Genomic DNA, 18,866 nt, shown 5'->3' on the forward strand with positions numbered 1-18,866 from the left:
GTAGAAAGGAAATGAATATAAAAAAATGCACATGACAATTTTATACACTCGGAAAAATGAAAGAATACCCATGAACGAACATATAAAACACGCTGTATTTTCCTGTCACCGTGTCACACAAAAAATTGGCCAGCGCAAGTACATGTAATAATTATTGTTACATGTACTTGCACTGGACAATTTTCTTTGTGACACGGTGACAGTAAAATACAGCGTGTTTTATATGTTCGTTCATGGGTATTCTTTCATTTTTCCTACTGTATTACAGCTTACTTAATTTCAAAATTAATGATTATAGTAAGTATAGCAATAAGGGGGAAAACTCTGTACAAAATTAAATTATCAGAGGGAAAAATGACATATTTTTATATACAACCTGTCTGAAGTTTGGAGTGAGTTTAGTGCAACTGAGTCTCATTAGGGAGTTGATATAAAATATTCATCTGTTAAGTGAGATTTCTACAGATTTTTAATAAAGTTCATTCTTGATAAAGCGGCTTCGCACACATAATTTCATGGCCAAATATTTTCAAAATTGCCAAACACTAGGTATATTCTGAATTTATTGACGGTCCGCACAAAACTAGCCCACGGTCCGGATGCGGACCGCGGTCCGCTAATTGGTGACCCCTGCTCTAGATTAGGAAAATATTGTAGCTCCATTTGGTCGCAAATATATTTAGGAAGCACTATGTTTAGGCCAGAGCAGTCACCAGATGTAGCTAAAACAAAAAAAGTAACTTATTATAATTAAAACAAAATAAGTAGGTACTTTTATTTTTGTGACGTCGTCCTATATAGCAAAATTAAAAACCCCTGTATTTCGGGCATCCACAGCTAAATTGTACGCCATTAATTAGCCAAATATATACAGTGTGCTATAAAATAAATAGTATTGCTCGATCGGAGGCGATAATATAACCGTAAAACCGTATAGTTTCTTTGTTATTAAAGATATCAGAGAAATTTAAAAAATTAAATATTCGCAAAATATGAGACTACAACATAATATCGATGTATACACACCTTTGTGTCTTTTCTTCTTTACAAGGTGTCTCAAACTTTTGTTTCGGTTAAAACACATGTTAAACTACAAAACCGTCTATATTCTTTGTTTTTAAAAATATCAGGAATATTCAAAAAAAAAACAAAATGTTCACAAAACATAAGACTACAACACGATTCCGATGTAGACTAACATTTATACCTCGTCCTCCCTACAGGATGTCTCAAACTTAACATAAGAAAAACATTTCATTTCTTCCACCCGGTATAAATATAAAAAAATGTTTAAGTAAACCTTTGCACAACTGTGTAAATACTAAAGAAAAATCTAAAATAATAACAAAAAATTAGCGAAATCCGTTAATCTGTTCACGAGAAAATCAAGTATGAAAATGGGCAAAATTTTGACGCAGTTTATATTAACCAATTGTATAATCAAACTAATAAAATAAGTGGATTACAAAAATTTATTCAAAAACACCATGTCGACATAGTGTGTAGTTTACCTCTGAGGTCCAGAAATATCTATTACATTTCAGCTTAAGGTACTAGTACACTTTAGAAGACCAAAAATAAGCATTTTTTCAAGATTTTTTTCTCAGAACTTTAATTAAAAATGAAGATAAAACTTTTTACATATTAATATCTAACTCTTAGAGAGTACAAAAAATATATATTTTTTCATTTATGCACGTACACTAATATTGTAGAGGGCGCCAAAGTCGAGGCCTCGAAAAAAAGTAGTTCCGATGGCCGACAGTTAATCTCAGGATTGGGATCTCTGAAACAAACAAATCGTACGGCATTTGAAAAGGGAAGGAAACATTCCGCAAAAAAAAGTGAAAACGGATCGAGACCCGTATGAATTTGAGTGAAGTCAACGCGATAAATAACTTCGATAAGATGCTGGTTAAATGATTAAAACGTGTGAAGAGTGGTCGACTTTATTATCTAAGACACTAAAACTAAACAGCAAAATATAGGATAAGTCCGTATACTTGAACTGTCCAAAAGTTTTGATAAAACCACGCCACGACACTTGACACTTTGAAGAGATTATGATGCACGCTAAGGGATTGTTTCACCCATATGACCTGTCCGTGGGGTTTTAACGCGTATGCTATAACGAACCTTTTTTGTGCGAATGTGTGCCTTTGCCGACTGCCGGTATGCGACTCTGTTTTTCGTATGATGATATGTGAATATATTGGTATAAACTAACCACGTTGCCACGTCATAAAAAAAGGCAAAATAAAGGAATTGAGGGGGCATCAACATGGCCCCCGCCTTGGCAAACACTGCCAACAAATACCGCTAAACAACTGTTCAAATGTCTTAACTAACTTAGTCCGAAATAGGCAACGGACACACTTTGGCGAAGGAACGAGTAATAATACCATTGTCTGTCTTTATCTTAAAAACTCTTGCTACATCATCGCTGCCGCGAATCAGTTCAATCACGCGACATAACTTCCACCTTAATGGAGGCAAATTGTCCTCTTTAATAAGCACTAACGCGTTTTCCGTCACTTCACCATGAGTAGTAGTCCACTTGGTACGCTTCTGTAGTTCGGAGATGTATTCCTTGTTCCAACGTTCCCATATGTGCTGGGAAAGCTGCTGGATATGTTGAAACTTCGAGAGACGATTAACTGGAATATGACGAAGATCTGGATCTGGATTAGTAGTAAGTGGTCTTCCGATGAGAAAATGTGCAGGAGTCAAGGGGGAGAGATCATTAGGATCACAGGATAAAGGATGAATAGGTCGGGAATTTATTATGGCCTCAATTTGCACAAGCAACGAATAAAATTCCTCGAACGTTAGGTGGGCATTTCCTAAGACTCTATGTAAATGATGCTTTACTGTTCTTACCCCGCTTTCCCACAAGCCTCCAAAATGAGGAGAATACGGAGGTATGAAAGACCACGAAATATTATCCTTTAGCAAGGATTCTCTTATTGCTGGAGTGTGCTGCTCTAAAAACTCTTTCAAAGCTCTCAATTCCGAACTAGCTGCTATGAAATTGGTCCCATTATCGGAAACCATCTTTTGAGGCTTGCCTCTACGCGCAATAAATCTTTTAAAAGCCAACAGAAATGATTCCTTATAGATAATTCTGTAACTAATTCTAAATGTATGGCCTTCGTACAGAAACAAATGAACAAACACATATAACTCTTTATTAATCGGCAACCTCGACCCTTTCTATCGCGAATTAAGAAAGGTCCCGCATAATCCACACCAGTCACGATGAACGGTGGTCCACCTGCGATGCGCGACGCAGGTAGATTTCCCATTATTGGCTGAATGGGCTTAGATTTCAAACGAAAACATTTCACACATTTATGCACGGTACGTTGTGCTAAATTTCTACCCGATATGGGCCAAAAAGTTTCTCTTATTGTAGAGAGTAAAAGTTGAGGACCCGCATGCATTAAGTCCTTATGAAAATGATTAAATATCAAAACCGTAACTACATGATCTGCCCCTAAAACGATTGGGTGCCTTTTATCATACGCAAACTCCGAATGTTTTAAACGACCGCCTACTCTCAGAATGCCCTGACCATCAAGAAATGGAGATAAGTTTATGAGCTTACTGTTTTTCTCCAGAGGCCTTTTCTGACTCAAAAGACCAATTTCGCTAGAGAATGTTTGTGCCTGGCATATTTTTAAAATTCGAATAAAAGCGGAATTTATTTCTTCTGACGAAAGGGGATCGGAAGTCTTTTCTTTGCTTTTACAAAAGTGAATAAATCTGAACACATACGCGGCGGTTCGCTTCAATCGCAAAATATTGGAAAAGCGCTCAAACGAAAATACTTCCCCATTGTGTGTTGCGTCCAGCTTGTTGACAAAAACCTTTATGTTTTTTTCGCTCTTCGCTTATTTCAGTAGGCGCAACTTGTAAATTTGGCCATTTATCAGATTCTTGCATGAGCCACTCGGGTCCATGCCACCATAAGTTGCATTCCATTATTTTTTCTGGCTCCACGCCTCTGGACACTAAATCTGCAGGATTATCTTTACCAGAAACATGCCGCCATTGCGCAAATGACGTGGTTTCTTGTATTTCGGCTACGCGATTGCTCACAAACGTCTTCAATAAATTAGCCGGGGTTTTCAACCAGCTAATCACTATTGAGGAGTCTGTCCAGAGGTAGCATACGTTAAATTGTACATTTAATGACATTTTGACCTAATTGGTCAAACGCGACAAAACTATTGCTCCGCAGAGCTCTAAACGCGGCAAGGTAACGGGTTTTACGGGCGCAACCTTGCTCTTCGCACACAATAAAAATGAATGTGATCTACCTAACGTATCGGTAGATTTTACGTATATGCAAGCGCCGTATGCTCTTTCAGATGAATCACAAAATCCATGCAGTTCAACATTGACCTCACGAGAGCATATGACGTGTCGCGGTATTTTTAACTTATTTAAATGCCGTAGTGCACTCCTGAATTGCATGTAATTTTTCGCTAAATGCTCGGGTATGGGGTCATCCCAAGAAACACGCTCCAGCCATAACCTTTGCAGCATAATTTTCGCGGTAATTGTACACGCGCCTAACAGACCCAAGGGATCGAAAATTTGAGCTATTTCCGATAATAAAATTCGCTTCGTAACGGTACGACATAGAGACGAATTTATACTATAAAATAAAGTATCCGATTGAGGTGAATATAACAAACCTAAAGTTTTCGCGTTTTCATTTTCGCCGAATTGAATAACCGAGCCCGCTACAGTAGTATCCTGAATATCTCTTAATACTTCCGGTTCATTTGAATAAAATTTACGCAATGTGAATCCTCCTGTCTTGAGGACCTCAAAAAGTTGCTTACAGGTTTCGCGCGCCTTTCGTTTTGAATTAAAACCCGTTAATAGATCGTCTACGTAAAAATCGTTCCTTATAATGTTAGCAAGGTCCGGGTTCTTAGCTTCTAGCTCCTCACCCAATGTCATTAGACACTTTATCGCCAAATATGAAGAGCATTTCATCCCATACGTCACTGTTTGCAATTGAAAAACCTCAATAGCCTCTTTCGGACGATTTTGCCACAAAATGCATTGCAAAGATTTCTGCTCGTCTTCAACCAATACCTGGCGGTACATCTTTTCTATGTCGGCACTCGCCACATATAGATGGGTTCGGAACCGCAATAAAATGGAGAGTAAATCATTTTGCAGGGTTGGCCCAGCCATTTGGATATGATTTAATGAGACGCCGCTCGTTGTTTTAGCGCTACAATCGAACACGACGCGCAAACGTGTGGTCAGAGAACTTTCCTTTAGAACTGGATGATGTGGCATAAAATAAAATGTGCCCTTTTTCCTAAAGTCTGTTACCGCTTCCGAAACTTTACACAAACTTTTCATATGACCTAATTCTTTATATTCCTCAATGAATGTGCTACAAAGAGTTCTCAAATCAGCGTCTTTACTTAATTTTCGCTCGAGATTTAAAAAACGATATTTCGCTTGCCGAAAAGAATCTCCGAGTGAACTTATCGGTTCCTTGAACGGTAAGGATACTATGAATTTTCCCGCCGCATCGCGTTTTACGGTATTCGCGAAATGTTTCTCGCACGCAGCTTCTTCGCTTGAGAAGGCCGGTTTTTCGCTAAAAACCTCCTCTAGCTCCCAGAACTTACTTAACTGCTCTGTGACCTCCATAGTGTTGGCAAAATTACACTTGGTTGTTCCGTTTCCTGCTGAGTTATTTCGGGTAGAGTACGGCCCTGCTATGATCCAACCAAATGAAGTTTCCTGCATAAATGGTTTATTCTTCCCTAAACTGATTCTATTCGTGCCAAGAATTTGCCAGAACAGATCACTTCCTATCAGTGCCGGTGCTAGGGTATAAGGCGCCTGCCTGCAGCACTAGCATAGGCGCCCTTCGGTTTTTTAAATTGATATTTTGTATTGCACCAGCTGAACAAAAAGCTCAGTTTGGCGCCCCCTGAACAGGGGCGCCCGCCTGCAGTGCATCCCTTGCAGGCCCGTTATCGCCGGCCCTGCTTCCTATTAATAATTCGACCCGTTGTGGTTTATAGAAGTAATCATCCGCTAACTGCAAATGGCTGGGTATTCCTAGATCGCTAATATCTATTTTAACCACTGGTATGAAGCCTGTAATTTCCGGAATTACGAAACAGTTTAACATTGTACAAAAGCTCGTGTTGCTACGGGATTGTACTTTTATTGCGCACCTGAAATGAACGGGAGATGACGCGTTGTTTATCCCTAAGACAGATATGTCCACTCTGCTTCGTTTAATTCGAAGCCGATCGCATAAATTTTCCGTGATAAATGAACTCTGCGAGCCGCAGTCTAGTAGCGCTCGCACCGCGTATGATTTGCCCTGGCCATCGACAATATTGACCAATACTGTGGATAGTATGCTTTGTTCAGGGCTGGCCTTGCTGCTAACAGCAGAAGCTGTCAAATTGGTAGTATTTAGAGTGCCTTGTAGGTCATCTACCGCTTGATTTTCGCTCGCGCTTACTACAGGTTGTCGCATTGAAGGTGTGTTTCGCTCGCTTGACCTATCGGGGTGCAAATACGTGTGATGTTTAGAAGAACACCTCTTGCACGTTGATTGTTTACACCTCCTGTAGTAGTGCCCCCCTTTAAGGCAGTTAGTGCAAAGGTTCATCTTTCGTACTTTATCGAATCTTTCCTTCGATGAAAGCCTTAAAAATTCGCCGCATTGATAAATAGCATGTTCCCCCTTGCACATAAGGCAACATCTCGCACTATCTGTATTGTTTGGAGTGTCTTGCGATGAGTATAGACCGCGAGTATTCTGCGAATTTTTTGTATTCCGCGGATATGCGCCCGCTTGCGAATTATTTCGCGTATTCTGTTTTTCCGCTTGATTTGCCTCAATTGATTCTAAGAGGTCCGCCCTTGATTTTAAAAACGTCTTAAAATCGTCGAAACTAGGTATTTCGTTGCTCGTCTTGCTGTTCTCCCACGCGCGTAAAGTATATGTGTCAAATTTGCTCGAAATAATATGAATCAGGAGAACGTCCCAATATTCTGTAGGTAAGCCTAGTTGCTTTAATGCGTATAAATGTTTTGAAAAAATGTCAACTAGTTGCCGCAATCTACCAGATGACTCTTTATTTATTGGTTCTATATTGAATAACGCATTGACGTGATTGGATATTAATAATCTATTATTATCGTACTTTTCCCTAACTAATTTCCACGCAATCTCGTAATTTTCCGCGGTGAATTCCAAAGTTCGTATGATTTGAGCGGCGCTGCCTTGTAGAGAACTTCTTAGATAATGAAAACGCCTAATATTATCTACATTATAAGTACTCATTCTTGTTGACTAAGGACTCAAAGATATTGTCCATATTCCCGTTAAAATGTCCTAATTCTATCGGTTTCAGCTCAATACAGTGACCCGCGTATGAATTTTTAGAGCGCTCACTAGCTTTATCGCCCCCATAATCGCGGATGATTTTTCTCGCGATCGCTACTACAGAAGAGTGCTTATTATAAAATTCCTCGCGCTCAATAACCTCCGTAGCTAACTGATCCGCTTTGACTAAAGTTTCAATTTGATCTTGAATTTCATTAAATTCAACTAAGCTCTCAATACCGCTCAACATTTCGACCGTCTGTAACACCTCTAACTCGGAAATGCTGTCACCCTTTTTTATTCTGTCATGTAATGGAGATATGTATTTGCTAAAGATTGTAACCTTGGCTTTCTGAGAACCTCGTCTACGAATAAGACCTTCCATATCGCAAATGATTGTTTAAAAAATTGCTAAAGTAATCTATTCAAAATAAAAACCCAAAATGATCATTCAATAAAGTGATAGTATACCTAATTTATTCAAAATAAATCCGCCAAATCGTTCAAATAGTTATTAAATGAAATGCTTGTAATTTATTCAAAATTTCCCACCAAACGCTCTTTTAAATTCCTTCGTCGAATATACAAACAAAAGCACGCAATAAATAATGTCATAAATTTAAGGATAAAGGAACTGTATTCTCACCCTCGTTTGCAGATGCTGTCATCACTTGTCCTCAAAACCACAACACAGATAAACAAGTGTTTATTTTACGCGCTCGACTTTTGAGATAATGCACATTGGACCGCTCGCCGCTCGCAACGTTGCTTAAGAATTACAATCGGCCGGTTGTATACTGTTCTTGCACTTAAAAAGGCCCGTTTGAAAAGTCTTTTTATCCTCTTCTTTCACGTTGAATATTTAATTGGCTCGCTCAAGGACCATGAAAACGGATCGAGACCCGTATGAATTTGAGTGAAGTCAACGCGATAAATAACTTCGATAAGATGCTGGTTAAATGATTAAAACGTGTGAAGAGTGGTCGACTTTATTATCTAAGACACTAAAACTAAACAGCAAAATATAGGATAAGTCCGTATACTTGAACTGTCCAAAAGTTTTGATAAAACCACGCCACGACACTTGACACTTTGAAGAGATTATGATGCACGCTAAGGGATTGTTTCACCCATATGACCTGTCCGTGGGGTTTTAACGCGTATGCTATAACGAACCTTTTTTGTGCGAATGTGTGCCTTTGCCGACTGCCGGTATGCGACTCTGCTTTTCGTATGATGATATGTGAATATATTGGTATAAACTAACCACGTTGCCATGTCATAAAAAAAGGCAAAATAAAGGAATTAAGGGGGCATCAACAAAAAGATTTTACGGAAATTTAAAAAAAAATGATGAAAAAATCGCCCGTTTTTCTTTAGTTTTTCATGGTTAAAAAAAAGAATGTGTGTGTACTTTGTACGCACGTAAGAAGTTATACTTCTATTACATATTATGTGATTTTAACGAAATTGATATAATGTACTTTAAACAGTTTATATATTTTATTTAAATATTAAACTAATTTTAATACTTACTATTTTCCAAAAAATTTTATTAAAACAATACCAAAAATTTAGAAAAATAAAAGAATAAAATGCACACAAACACATTGAAAAATGCCACAAAGAAAAAATGATTTCTGAACGATAATAATTGTTGGCAAAAATTTTAAATACGCATTTTCTGAAAAAAAAATTATATAACAAATATACTTACAATCATAAAATGCATAAAAAAATAAAAACTTGCATCGGGATTCGAACCCGCGAATTTGGGGGCGCTTTGATTCGTAATCGAAGCCCAGACTCACTCATCCAATTACACATTATTTGTCAAGTGGAAAAATAGGGTAACTGAACGTTTTACTGTTTGACTGTTATGTTTGTGGAAGAAAATATTAAAATATAACAAAACAGTAAGAAAACAATACAGGGTGTAACAAAAATACAGGTCATAAATTTAATCCATAATGTGCATATAAAAAAAGTTACAACCCTTTGAAGTTACAAAATGAAAATCGATGTTTTCCAATATATCGGAAACTATTAAAGGTTTTTTATTGAAAATGGACATATGGCATTCTTATGACAGTAGCATCTTAAGAAAAAATTATAGTGAAATTTTGACACCCTATAAAAATTTTATGGGGGTTTAGTTCCTTTAAACCCCCCTAAACTTTTGTGTACGTTCCAATTAAATTATTATTGTAGTACCATTACTTAAACACAATATTTTTAAAACTTTTTTGGCTCTTAGTACTTTTTCGAAAAGTCAGTTTTTATCGAGATATTTTGAATATTTGTCAAATCCACCACATATTTGTATACGGTTAAGTACGATTATGGAGACTTGGTAATAATATGAAAATTTATGTATGATTTACATTTTTAGCTATATTTTGAACCGTATTAAAAAAGAAGCCATATTTCGATAAAAGGTGCCTTCTCGAAAAAATACAAAGAGGCAAAAAAGTTTTAAAAACATTGTGTTTAACTAATGGTATCGCAGTAATAGTTTAATTGGAGCATACACAAACATTTGGGGGGTTTAAAGGAACAAAACCCCCATAAAATTTTTATGTAAAATATTAAAAAAGAAGCCGAAACTCGATAAAAACTGCCTTATCGAAAAAATACTAAGAGCCAAAAAAGTTTTAAAAATATTGAGTTTAACTAATGGTACCACAATAATAATTAAGTTGGAACGTACAGAAAAGTTTGGGGGGTTTAAGGGAACAAAACCCCCATAAAATTTTTATGGGGAGCACAAATTTCACTATAATTTTTCTTTAAGATGCTCCTGCCATAAGAATGCCACATATCCATTTTCAATAAAAAATCTCTAATAGTTTTTGATATATTCGAAAAAATCGATTTTCATTTTGTAACTTCAAAGGGCTATAACTTTTTTTATGTGCATATTTGTACTAAGGTAAATTAGGTTCATTCGAACTATTTTTGGTCCCAGAATATGTGATTTAATTTATGACCTGTATTTTTGTTACACCCTGTATATTATATGAAGATTGGTAGAACATTTGTTGGTAATCAAATTAAGTATGTAAATCAAAGCATTACATACCTACTAGATAAATAAATCTACGCCAAAAAATCATAATTTAAAAACAAAAATCGGACCTAATTTCGGATTTCTCTCTAAAATCCCCATTCTTGAGAAAATAAATGTATTCCAACCTAATCCAAATGTATAATTACAATATGATTATAATAAAAACTACTTACCAAATTAGAATGAGTTTTCCTTGTCCAAAATAGTCCAAAAATATATATGAAAACTATTTAAAATTAACTAACTTTTGTTTGTTGTTTCTTTTCCCACAAATTTCAAAACGCAACAACCATAAATAATCAAACCACAGCTGTGCCACAGCTGCCATATTGAATAATTTTTTACATGTCATTTGAACATCCAATCAAAATAAAGTTATAATGCGACTGCGCCCAGATTGAAGGTTTTAATCATATTAAAATTCACCCTCATATCGCGCCTAAAGAAGTATAACTTCAAAAATATATATTTTTTTATTTTTTGGTCAAATTGTGGTAAATTGTCACGTAAGAAACCTTCCTTTTTCAAATTCAGTACTTTTTTTTTGTTTCAGGTATCCCAATTCTGAAGACCGCGTCCCACCATCAAATAATTTGATCAAACTGGTTTGAGCAAACTGAAAGTGACAGTTAGTGACGTCACATCCTGAGTGTTCATTGTGGATAATAATGAAAAATTTTAATTTTAAATAAAGTACAAACAAGTTAGACAACTCAATACAAAAAATTTGATCAAACTAGACTGATAGTGAGAGCACAGATTTTTAGAATTTCAAAAAAACTGCAATTGACGTCACTTTGACGTACTTCCTCAAGTACGTCAAGTTTGCTCAAACTGTTTGATCAAATTATTTGATGGTGAGACGCGGCCTTGAGATTAACTGTCCGCCATCATTTTTCGAGGCCTCGACTTTTGCACCCTCTACAATACCAGTGTACATGCATAAATAAAAAAAAGATATCTTTTTTGTACTCCCTAAAGGCTGTATGACACTATGCATTTTCTTGTATCATTTCTAATATCGTTTCTGATATGTCAAAAAAATGTATAGTGTCATACACAGATACAAGAAACGATATCAGAAACGATACAAGAATTTGTGTCAGGCACAGATTCTTGTACAATAACTGCGCCAATTTCTGCGCAAAGAGCAAAAACGTAAAACCTGCTGGTAAAACCATAGATTAATAATATAGTATTACCGGGTAAAACTTCTAAATGCCATAATGGCGGCTGAAAATGAGATCATATGATTTATGTCTTGATGAATTTATTTGTGTTTTGTAGGTATTATTTATAAATATTTTATTGATACTTAATATACCGTTTGGTATGGACTACTGTTCTACTAATATAACCATATATTTAGAATAACTTTGGGTTTCATATTGCATAATTTTTTAATAGAGGAAAATACAATAGTTCCAATTTGGATCAAACTGAAGATAATTATAATGCAAATATTTTAGCACAAATATCAAAACAAAATAAAAAACACAAATAATCAACAGTCAACGTAAAAATTCTAGTTATTATAACATTAAAATATTTGTTTTTAAAAGTTTATAAATTTTATAAAATCCTTAAAATCAGCTGTAGACGCAGTACTACCATACCAATGTAACGTGACAGGGCGACAAACAAAATTTCGACCAATCACGTGCCGAATTTCATACAGTTTTCGATACAAGAACTTGCATAGTGTCATACAGGGCACAAATGTACGTACAAGAAATGATACAAGAAAATGTATACAAGAAACGATATCAGAAACGATATTAGAAATGATACAAGAAAATGCATAGTGTCATACAGCCTTAAGACTTAGATATTAATATGTAAAAAGTTTTATGTTCATTTTTAATAAAGTTTCTGAGAAAAAAATGATTATTTTTGGTCTTCTAAAAACGCTAGTACCTTAAATACATCATATCAATATCATACAGATACTCGTACATCTTTTAGTATATTTTGATCAAAAGTGTAATGTTTTTTATGTAATTTTTAAACACAATTACCTGAGACATATACATTTGGCACCTACCATATTTGTGCACTACACTACACCATCAATATATGCTTTTACTGATTAAATACAAAAATATAAAACATTTTAAATCATAGGCGACAAAGAAATAAGTATGTAAAAATAACACAGATTTTAACTCGGAAATATATTTTTGGCACCTTCAATATTTTTGCACTACACTACACCATCTTTTTGACAGTCTATTAAATGAAGAATTTGACAGACAGCCTGTGGAGTTAACGGAGACAGTAGGGAGTTTTTGTGCACACAAATACGTAAACGTAACGCATCTTTTTGACATATACGCTTGCGCATTAATGGTTGAACTCCCGTATCGCGATACGTATTACCTAAGGTTACGGGCTGGTACGTTAGGTTCATAGTTCATACGCATCCCTATCGAGCCGAAAGTCACCGAATGCACACGAGGATCTTGCCCGATTACTTACCAAATGAACATTTCATCAGCGTACTACCCGTTTATAAACATTTTAAGGTTATATTGGTTATTGGTTTCTTAGACAAGGAAAGAGAGAGGACGAGTAATCCTATGACCAAAAGTGAAGCCAAACCGACACCAGAGATTTTGATCATCGACGTATTTTTGGGGTATTGTTATGCATTGAGTATTTAAAATAAAAACATGAAATGTATTTAAAATGAAGAATTTGTGTACGGTAAATGTTTTATTAAGTTGCTCATATTACGTACATATATTTCAATACATACATATGTTTTTATTATGAATTTTAGATGATGATTTACTTTATTTTTTATGAAATTTTAACCTTCAACGAACACCCACCACTGGCAACCCATTGTTATTTTTGACGTGACCGCCATGTTTTTGGTGACAAACAAACCAAAAACTGGCTTCACTTTTGGAACGTGTGTGTTAAATGAGTGTTACCCGTCCTCTCTTTTTCCTTGTCTGAGATTGGTTTAGTCTATTTGAGTAAAATTATAGGGTGCATTCAGCAGACACAATCGCTAACTAATCGATTAGTGATTTTCTGCTGAATGCCACATAAATTGTGACATTCAGCATGTAAATCACAAATCGATTACTAATCGATTAGTTAGCGATTGCGTCTGCTGAATGCACCCATTCTGTGTTTGTAATTATAGACCAGGGCGCATCTGTAAAAATATTAGTACATTTGGACGTTGAGAGGTGACTCAAATTTTTTTGCAGAAATTGCTTGAAAATAAATCAAATAATAATATTTGAGTTATCCTCCCTCTCAAAAAGGTCCGGAACATTGTTTAAATAATCAAAATGTCAAAAAATTAAGGAAAAATTCGATTTTTTTCTTGGTTTTTTGATTATAACTTTAAAAGTATTCATTTCCGAGAAAAGTTGTACTAACATAAAAGTTGCGTAATTCAGTTTACTACAATATAGAATTGGTTAAAAATTTAAAAGATAGTCACCCTAGTTGCAAAATAGCAATAATTGGGAAAAAACCATACAAAAACAAGTATTCGCATTTTACGTTTTTCAACCATTTATGCTACACTTAGGACATTCATATTTCACCCTGAAAAATTTTATGATACAGTAAAACAATACTGTAAATTTCATTAAGATCGGTTTAATAGATTTTGCAAAATAAATTTTGCAATCCAGCTTTCGTAAAAAAAATTCATTTTTTCAAAATGTTACAGGACTGAAAATAAAGCAGATAGCAAGTTGAAAATTTTTTTGCATACAGAAGTGTACTGTACCTTTCATTTGCAATTTTGCAAAATTAAAATCGCTTAAGACCACGGCGTCAGGAATTTTTTTAAATAAACATTAATTATTGGTGCTACGCGCAGGACAGCGGATAGGTTGCTCTGATTGGGCATTCCAATGACCTTTGATAATGATTGATACATTTTAATTTTTATGACATTTCGATATAAATAAATAAATTTGTTTATTGCAAAATAAAAACACATACTCTATCCTTTGAAATAACACTTTTATTAGCAAAAATTTTATTTGTTCATATATTTTAACTTAAATAATAAAAGTTTATTATTTTTAAACATATGCAATTGTTTAAACAATATTTCACAAACAATAATAAAATCAGTTTAATTTTTGTGGAATTAAAAAATTAAAATACAACAAAATATAGAGTAAGAAAATAATATATTAGATAAAGATTGGAAGAAATTTTGGTGGAAATCAACCTGTGTGAATCGAACATCGCTGTCCTGCGCGTAGCACCAAAAATTATTGTTTATTTCAAAAATTTTCTGACGCCGTGGTAATTAATCGTTTTTAATTTTGAAAATTGCAAATGAAAGGTACAGTATACTTCTATAAGTAAAAAAAATTTCAACTTGCTATCTGCTGTATTTTCAGTCCTGTAACATTTTGAAAAAATGAATTTTTTTTGCGAAAGCTGTATTGTAAAATTTATTTTGCAAAATCTATTGAACCGATCTTAATGAAATTTACAATATTGTTTTACTGTATCATAAAGTTTTTCTGGGTGAAATATGAAGGTCCTAAGTGTAGCATAAATGGTTGAAAAACGTAAAATGCGAATACTTGTTTTTGTATGGTTTTTTCGCAATTATTGCTATTTTGCAACTAGGGTGACTATCTTTTAAATTTTTAACCAATTCTATATTGTAGTAAACTGAATTACGCAACTTTTATGTTAGTACAACTTTTCTCGGAAATGAATACTTTTAAAGTTATAATCAAAAAACCAAGAAAAAAATCGAATTTTTCCTTCAATTCTTGACATTTTGATTATTTAAACAATGTTCCGGACCTTTTTGAGAGGGAGGATAACTCAAATATTATTATTTGATTTATTTTCAAGCAATTTCTGCAAAAAAAATTTGAGTCACCCCTCAACGTCCATCTCAAAACAGATCCGCCCTGGACTATTAGAACTTCATAATAGATTTAAAATTTTATTGTTTTTAAGTTGTCTATTAATAAAGCAAAACAAACAAATCTTGTATTAATTTAAGAAATACAGTGATCACCACAATTAATAACTAGATAAACAAATGACCTAGTTTCAGTAAAATTTTCAAATAAATATTACCACACTATTTACATTATACCTACTGGAATTCTGATGTAGGTATACAATAATTTACAACTAAAAAGTAGGTATAAACAAAAATAAAAAAATTTTAACCTAAGGAAAAATAATATTTTTATATTTAAATAGAAGCAATTAAAACCATACAATTTCATCATTCATTTATCTTTTTTTACATTTGTATATTAATTGTATATTGTGTGAACATTGTTTTATTTTTTTGAATGTCAACGGAATTTAAAAATGACTTTACGATTTGCTTTACGTTACGTTAAGGCAGTTACAAAAACTACCTATTTTAACATTCATCCTCTACGACACGTTAGTTGCTTTACGTATACGGAGATGCGTACGTTACGTAGCAACAAAAACTCCCTAGTAACAGCAATGGTTACCAGAATAACAAACGAGGAAGTGGCTCAAGCGCTTCAAAAAATAAAGAAAGGAAAAGCAGCCGGACCAGATGATATTCCTGGGGAAGTATGGAGAGCATTGGGAGAGACAGGAACAAGTTGGCTAGCAGGTCTTCTTCTTCTTCTTAGCCTTCTATAGTCCACGTTTGGACATAGGCCTCTCCCAACTCCTTCCATCGGTCTCTATCCTGAGCAACATATTTCCAATTCGTTCCGGCTACTCTTTTAATATCATCAACCCATCTCATCTGTGGTCTTCCTCTCGGTCGTTTACTTTGGTAAGGTCTCCAATGTTGTATCGTGGCATTCCAACGTTGGTCTTTTTGTCTAACAGTGTGGCCTGCAAAGCTCCATTTAAGTTTGGCAACTTTTGTTGTTATGTCCTCGACTTTTGTTTTTGATCTTACCCAGTCGCTCCTCTTTTTATCTGACAGTCGTATACCTAACATTGCTCTTTCCATAGCTGTTTCTGTTGTAGCTAGTTTATTCATATTTGCCTTGGTTAGGGTCCAGGTTTGACACCCATATGTCATGATAGGAAGGATGCACTGGTTGAACACTTTGGTCCTCAAATATTGAGGTATTTTGCGGTTCTTAAGTATCCAACCAAGTTTTCCAAATCCTGCCCATGCTAGTCTTGCTCTCCTATTAATTTCCGCACTTTGGTTTTCTTTGTCAAGTTTCAGGATTTGGCCTAGGTAGATATATTCCTGGACTTTTTCTATCTCACTGCCATTTATAGTTATGCGTCTGGGGTCATCTGTGTTTGTTATTATTTTTGTTTTCTTCATGTTCATTTTTAGACCGACGTATTGGGAGCTGCCTGCGAGTTCCTCTATCATAATTTGCAGTTCCTCGAATGAGCTCGCTATAATCACAATGTCGTCAGCGAATCTGAGGTGATTTAGCTTCTTGCCATTAACGTTAATGCCATAGGTTGACCAATTTGTCGTTTTGAAGACGTCTTCTAGTGCTAGGTTGAAAAGCTTTGGCGATATTACGTCTCCTTGTCTCACGCCTCTCTTAATAGGGATGGGATTTGTATTTTCGTCTAGTTGTACTATCATAGTTGCATTTTCATATATATTATGTATTAGTTGTCTATATCTCGAATCTATTCTACAATTATTAACAGCTTGTTCTATGGCCCACATCTCGATACTATCAAACGCCTTTTCATAGTCTACGAAGGCAAGAAATACGGGTAGTTGGTATTCATTTGCCTTCTCTATCAATGTTCTCATTGTCAGCAGATGGTCTGATGTACTATATCCTTTGCGGAAGCCAGCCTGTTCCACTGGTTGGTAATTGTCCATTTTGTAGGTCAACCGGTTGTTAATAATTCTCATGAATAGTTTGTATACTTGACTGAGCAACGATATCGGTCTATAATTCTGTAGGTCATATTTGTCCCCTTTTTTGTGTAAAAGTATTACTAGACTTTCGTTCCAGTCTTTAGGGATCTTGCTATTATGGATACATTTATTAAATAGCTCTGTTAGTATAGGGATTGTTACAGTCTTGCTTTTTTTCAAGAGCTCGGCAATTATACCGTCCTGTCCTGGAGCTTTATTATTTTTTAGTTCTTTTAAAGCTCTTTCTATTTCGAATCCCTTTATATTTGGTAGTACTTCTGATCCCACGTTTTTTATTTTTCTTTTAACGTTCTCCTTTGTTGATTCATTAGGCTGGCTTTGCGAGCTGTACAAGCTTTTGTAGAAGTCTTCGACTATTTTTGTTATTTTATATTTGTCCTTCTCTTCCTTACTATTGGCGTCTTTAATTTTAATGATTTTTTGAACACCCAATGCGGGTCTTAGACATTTTAAGCCTCTGTTGTTTTCAATGACTCGCTCTATTAAGTTCTCGTTCCATTTTTGTAAGTCGCGTTTTAGTTCTTTTCTAATTGTTTTATTAAGTTCTATGTATTCTTGAGTATGGCGTTTGTTTTGCGTTAGTAGTTGTCGTCTTTCCGTCATTAGTTGTTTAGTTTCGTTGCTTATTTTATCTTCTTTAGTACTTGTTTTCTAAAGTAGCGGGTAGGTACCCCTCTATGATCCCGATAGAGAGCAGACTTACTTCAGGGATTTAGCGCCCCTGCCCACGCGAGCTCCTGGTTTTTTCCTCCATTTCCTATTTAGAGGTAACCAGGCCCCAACCTCCGTATTATCCTATCAAAACCCCAAATTCCTTACCTAATATCCCCTCCCACCCACCAACCCGTCTGGCCAGCGTGGTGGGTTATGGCCAAAACCTCCACAAATCAAAAATGTCGGTTTCTAGCAGGTCTATTTAATAGAATTATGGAAGTTGGACAAATGCCAGACGAATGGAGAAGCAGTATATTAGTACCTGTCTACAAAAACAAGGGAGACATGCAACAATGCACAAACTACAGGGCTATAAAACTATAGTATTTTTACTACAAAAACGTTATTACGTAGGTCACAATTTTTGACGTAAGAGAACTGTCAAAACATTAGAATGTGACTTTTCATTATTGCCGTGTTTATAATAAACATAGCAATAATGAAAAGTCACATTATAATGTTTTGACAGTTCTCTTACGTCAAAAATTTTGACCTACGTAATAACGTTTTTGTAGTAAAAATACTATACTTAGCCACTCTATGAAAATATGGGAGAGAGTAATTGATAGAGGGATACGTGAAGAAACCGAAATATCCGATAATCAATTTGGCTTTATGCAGGGCAGATCAACAGATGCAATTTTCATTGTAAGGCAACTGATGGAAAAATACAGGAATAAAGAGACCAACGCTCATATGGTGTTCATTGATCTTGAGAAAGCATATGATAGAGTTCCTCGAGAGGTTCTGTGGTGGGCACTCAATAAGAAAGGAGTCCCTGGCGAATATGTAAAGATTGTGAGATATGTATGAGGGAGTAA

This window comes from Diabrotica virgifera, chromosome 5 (genome assembly GCF_917563875.1).
Source record: "Diabrotica virgifera virgifera chromosome 5, PGI_DIABVI_V3a".
NCBI classification, from domain to species: domain Eukaryota; kingdom Metazoa; phylum Arthropoda; class Insecta; order Coleoptera; family Chrysomelidae; genus Diabrotica; species Diabrotica virgifera.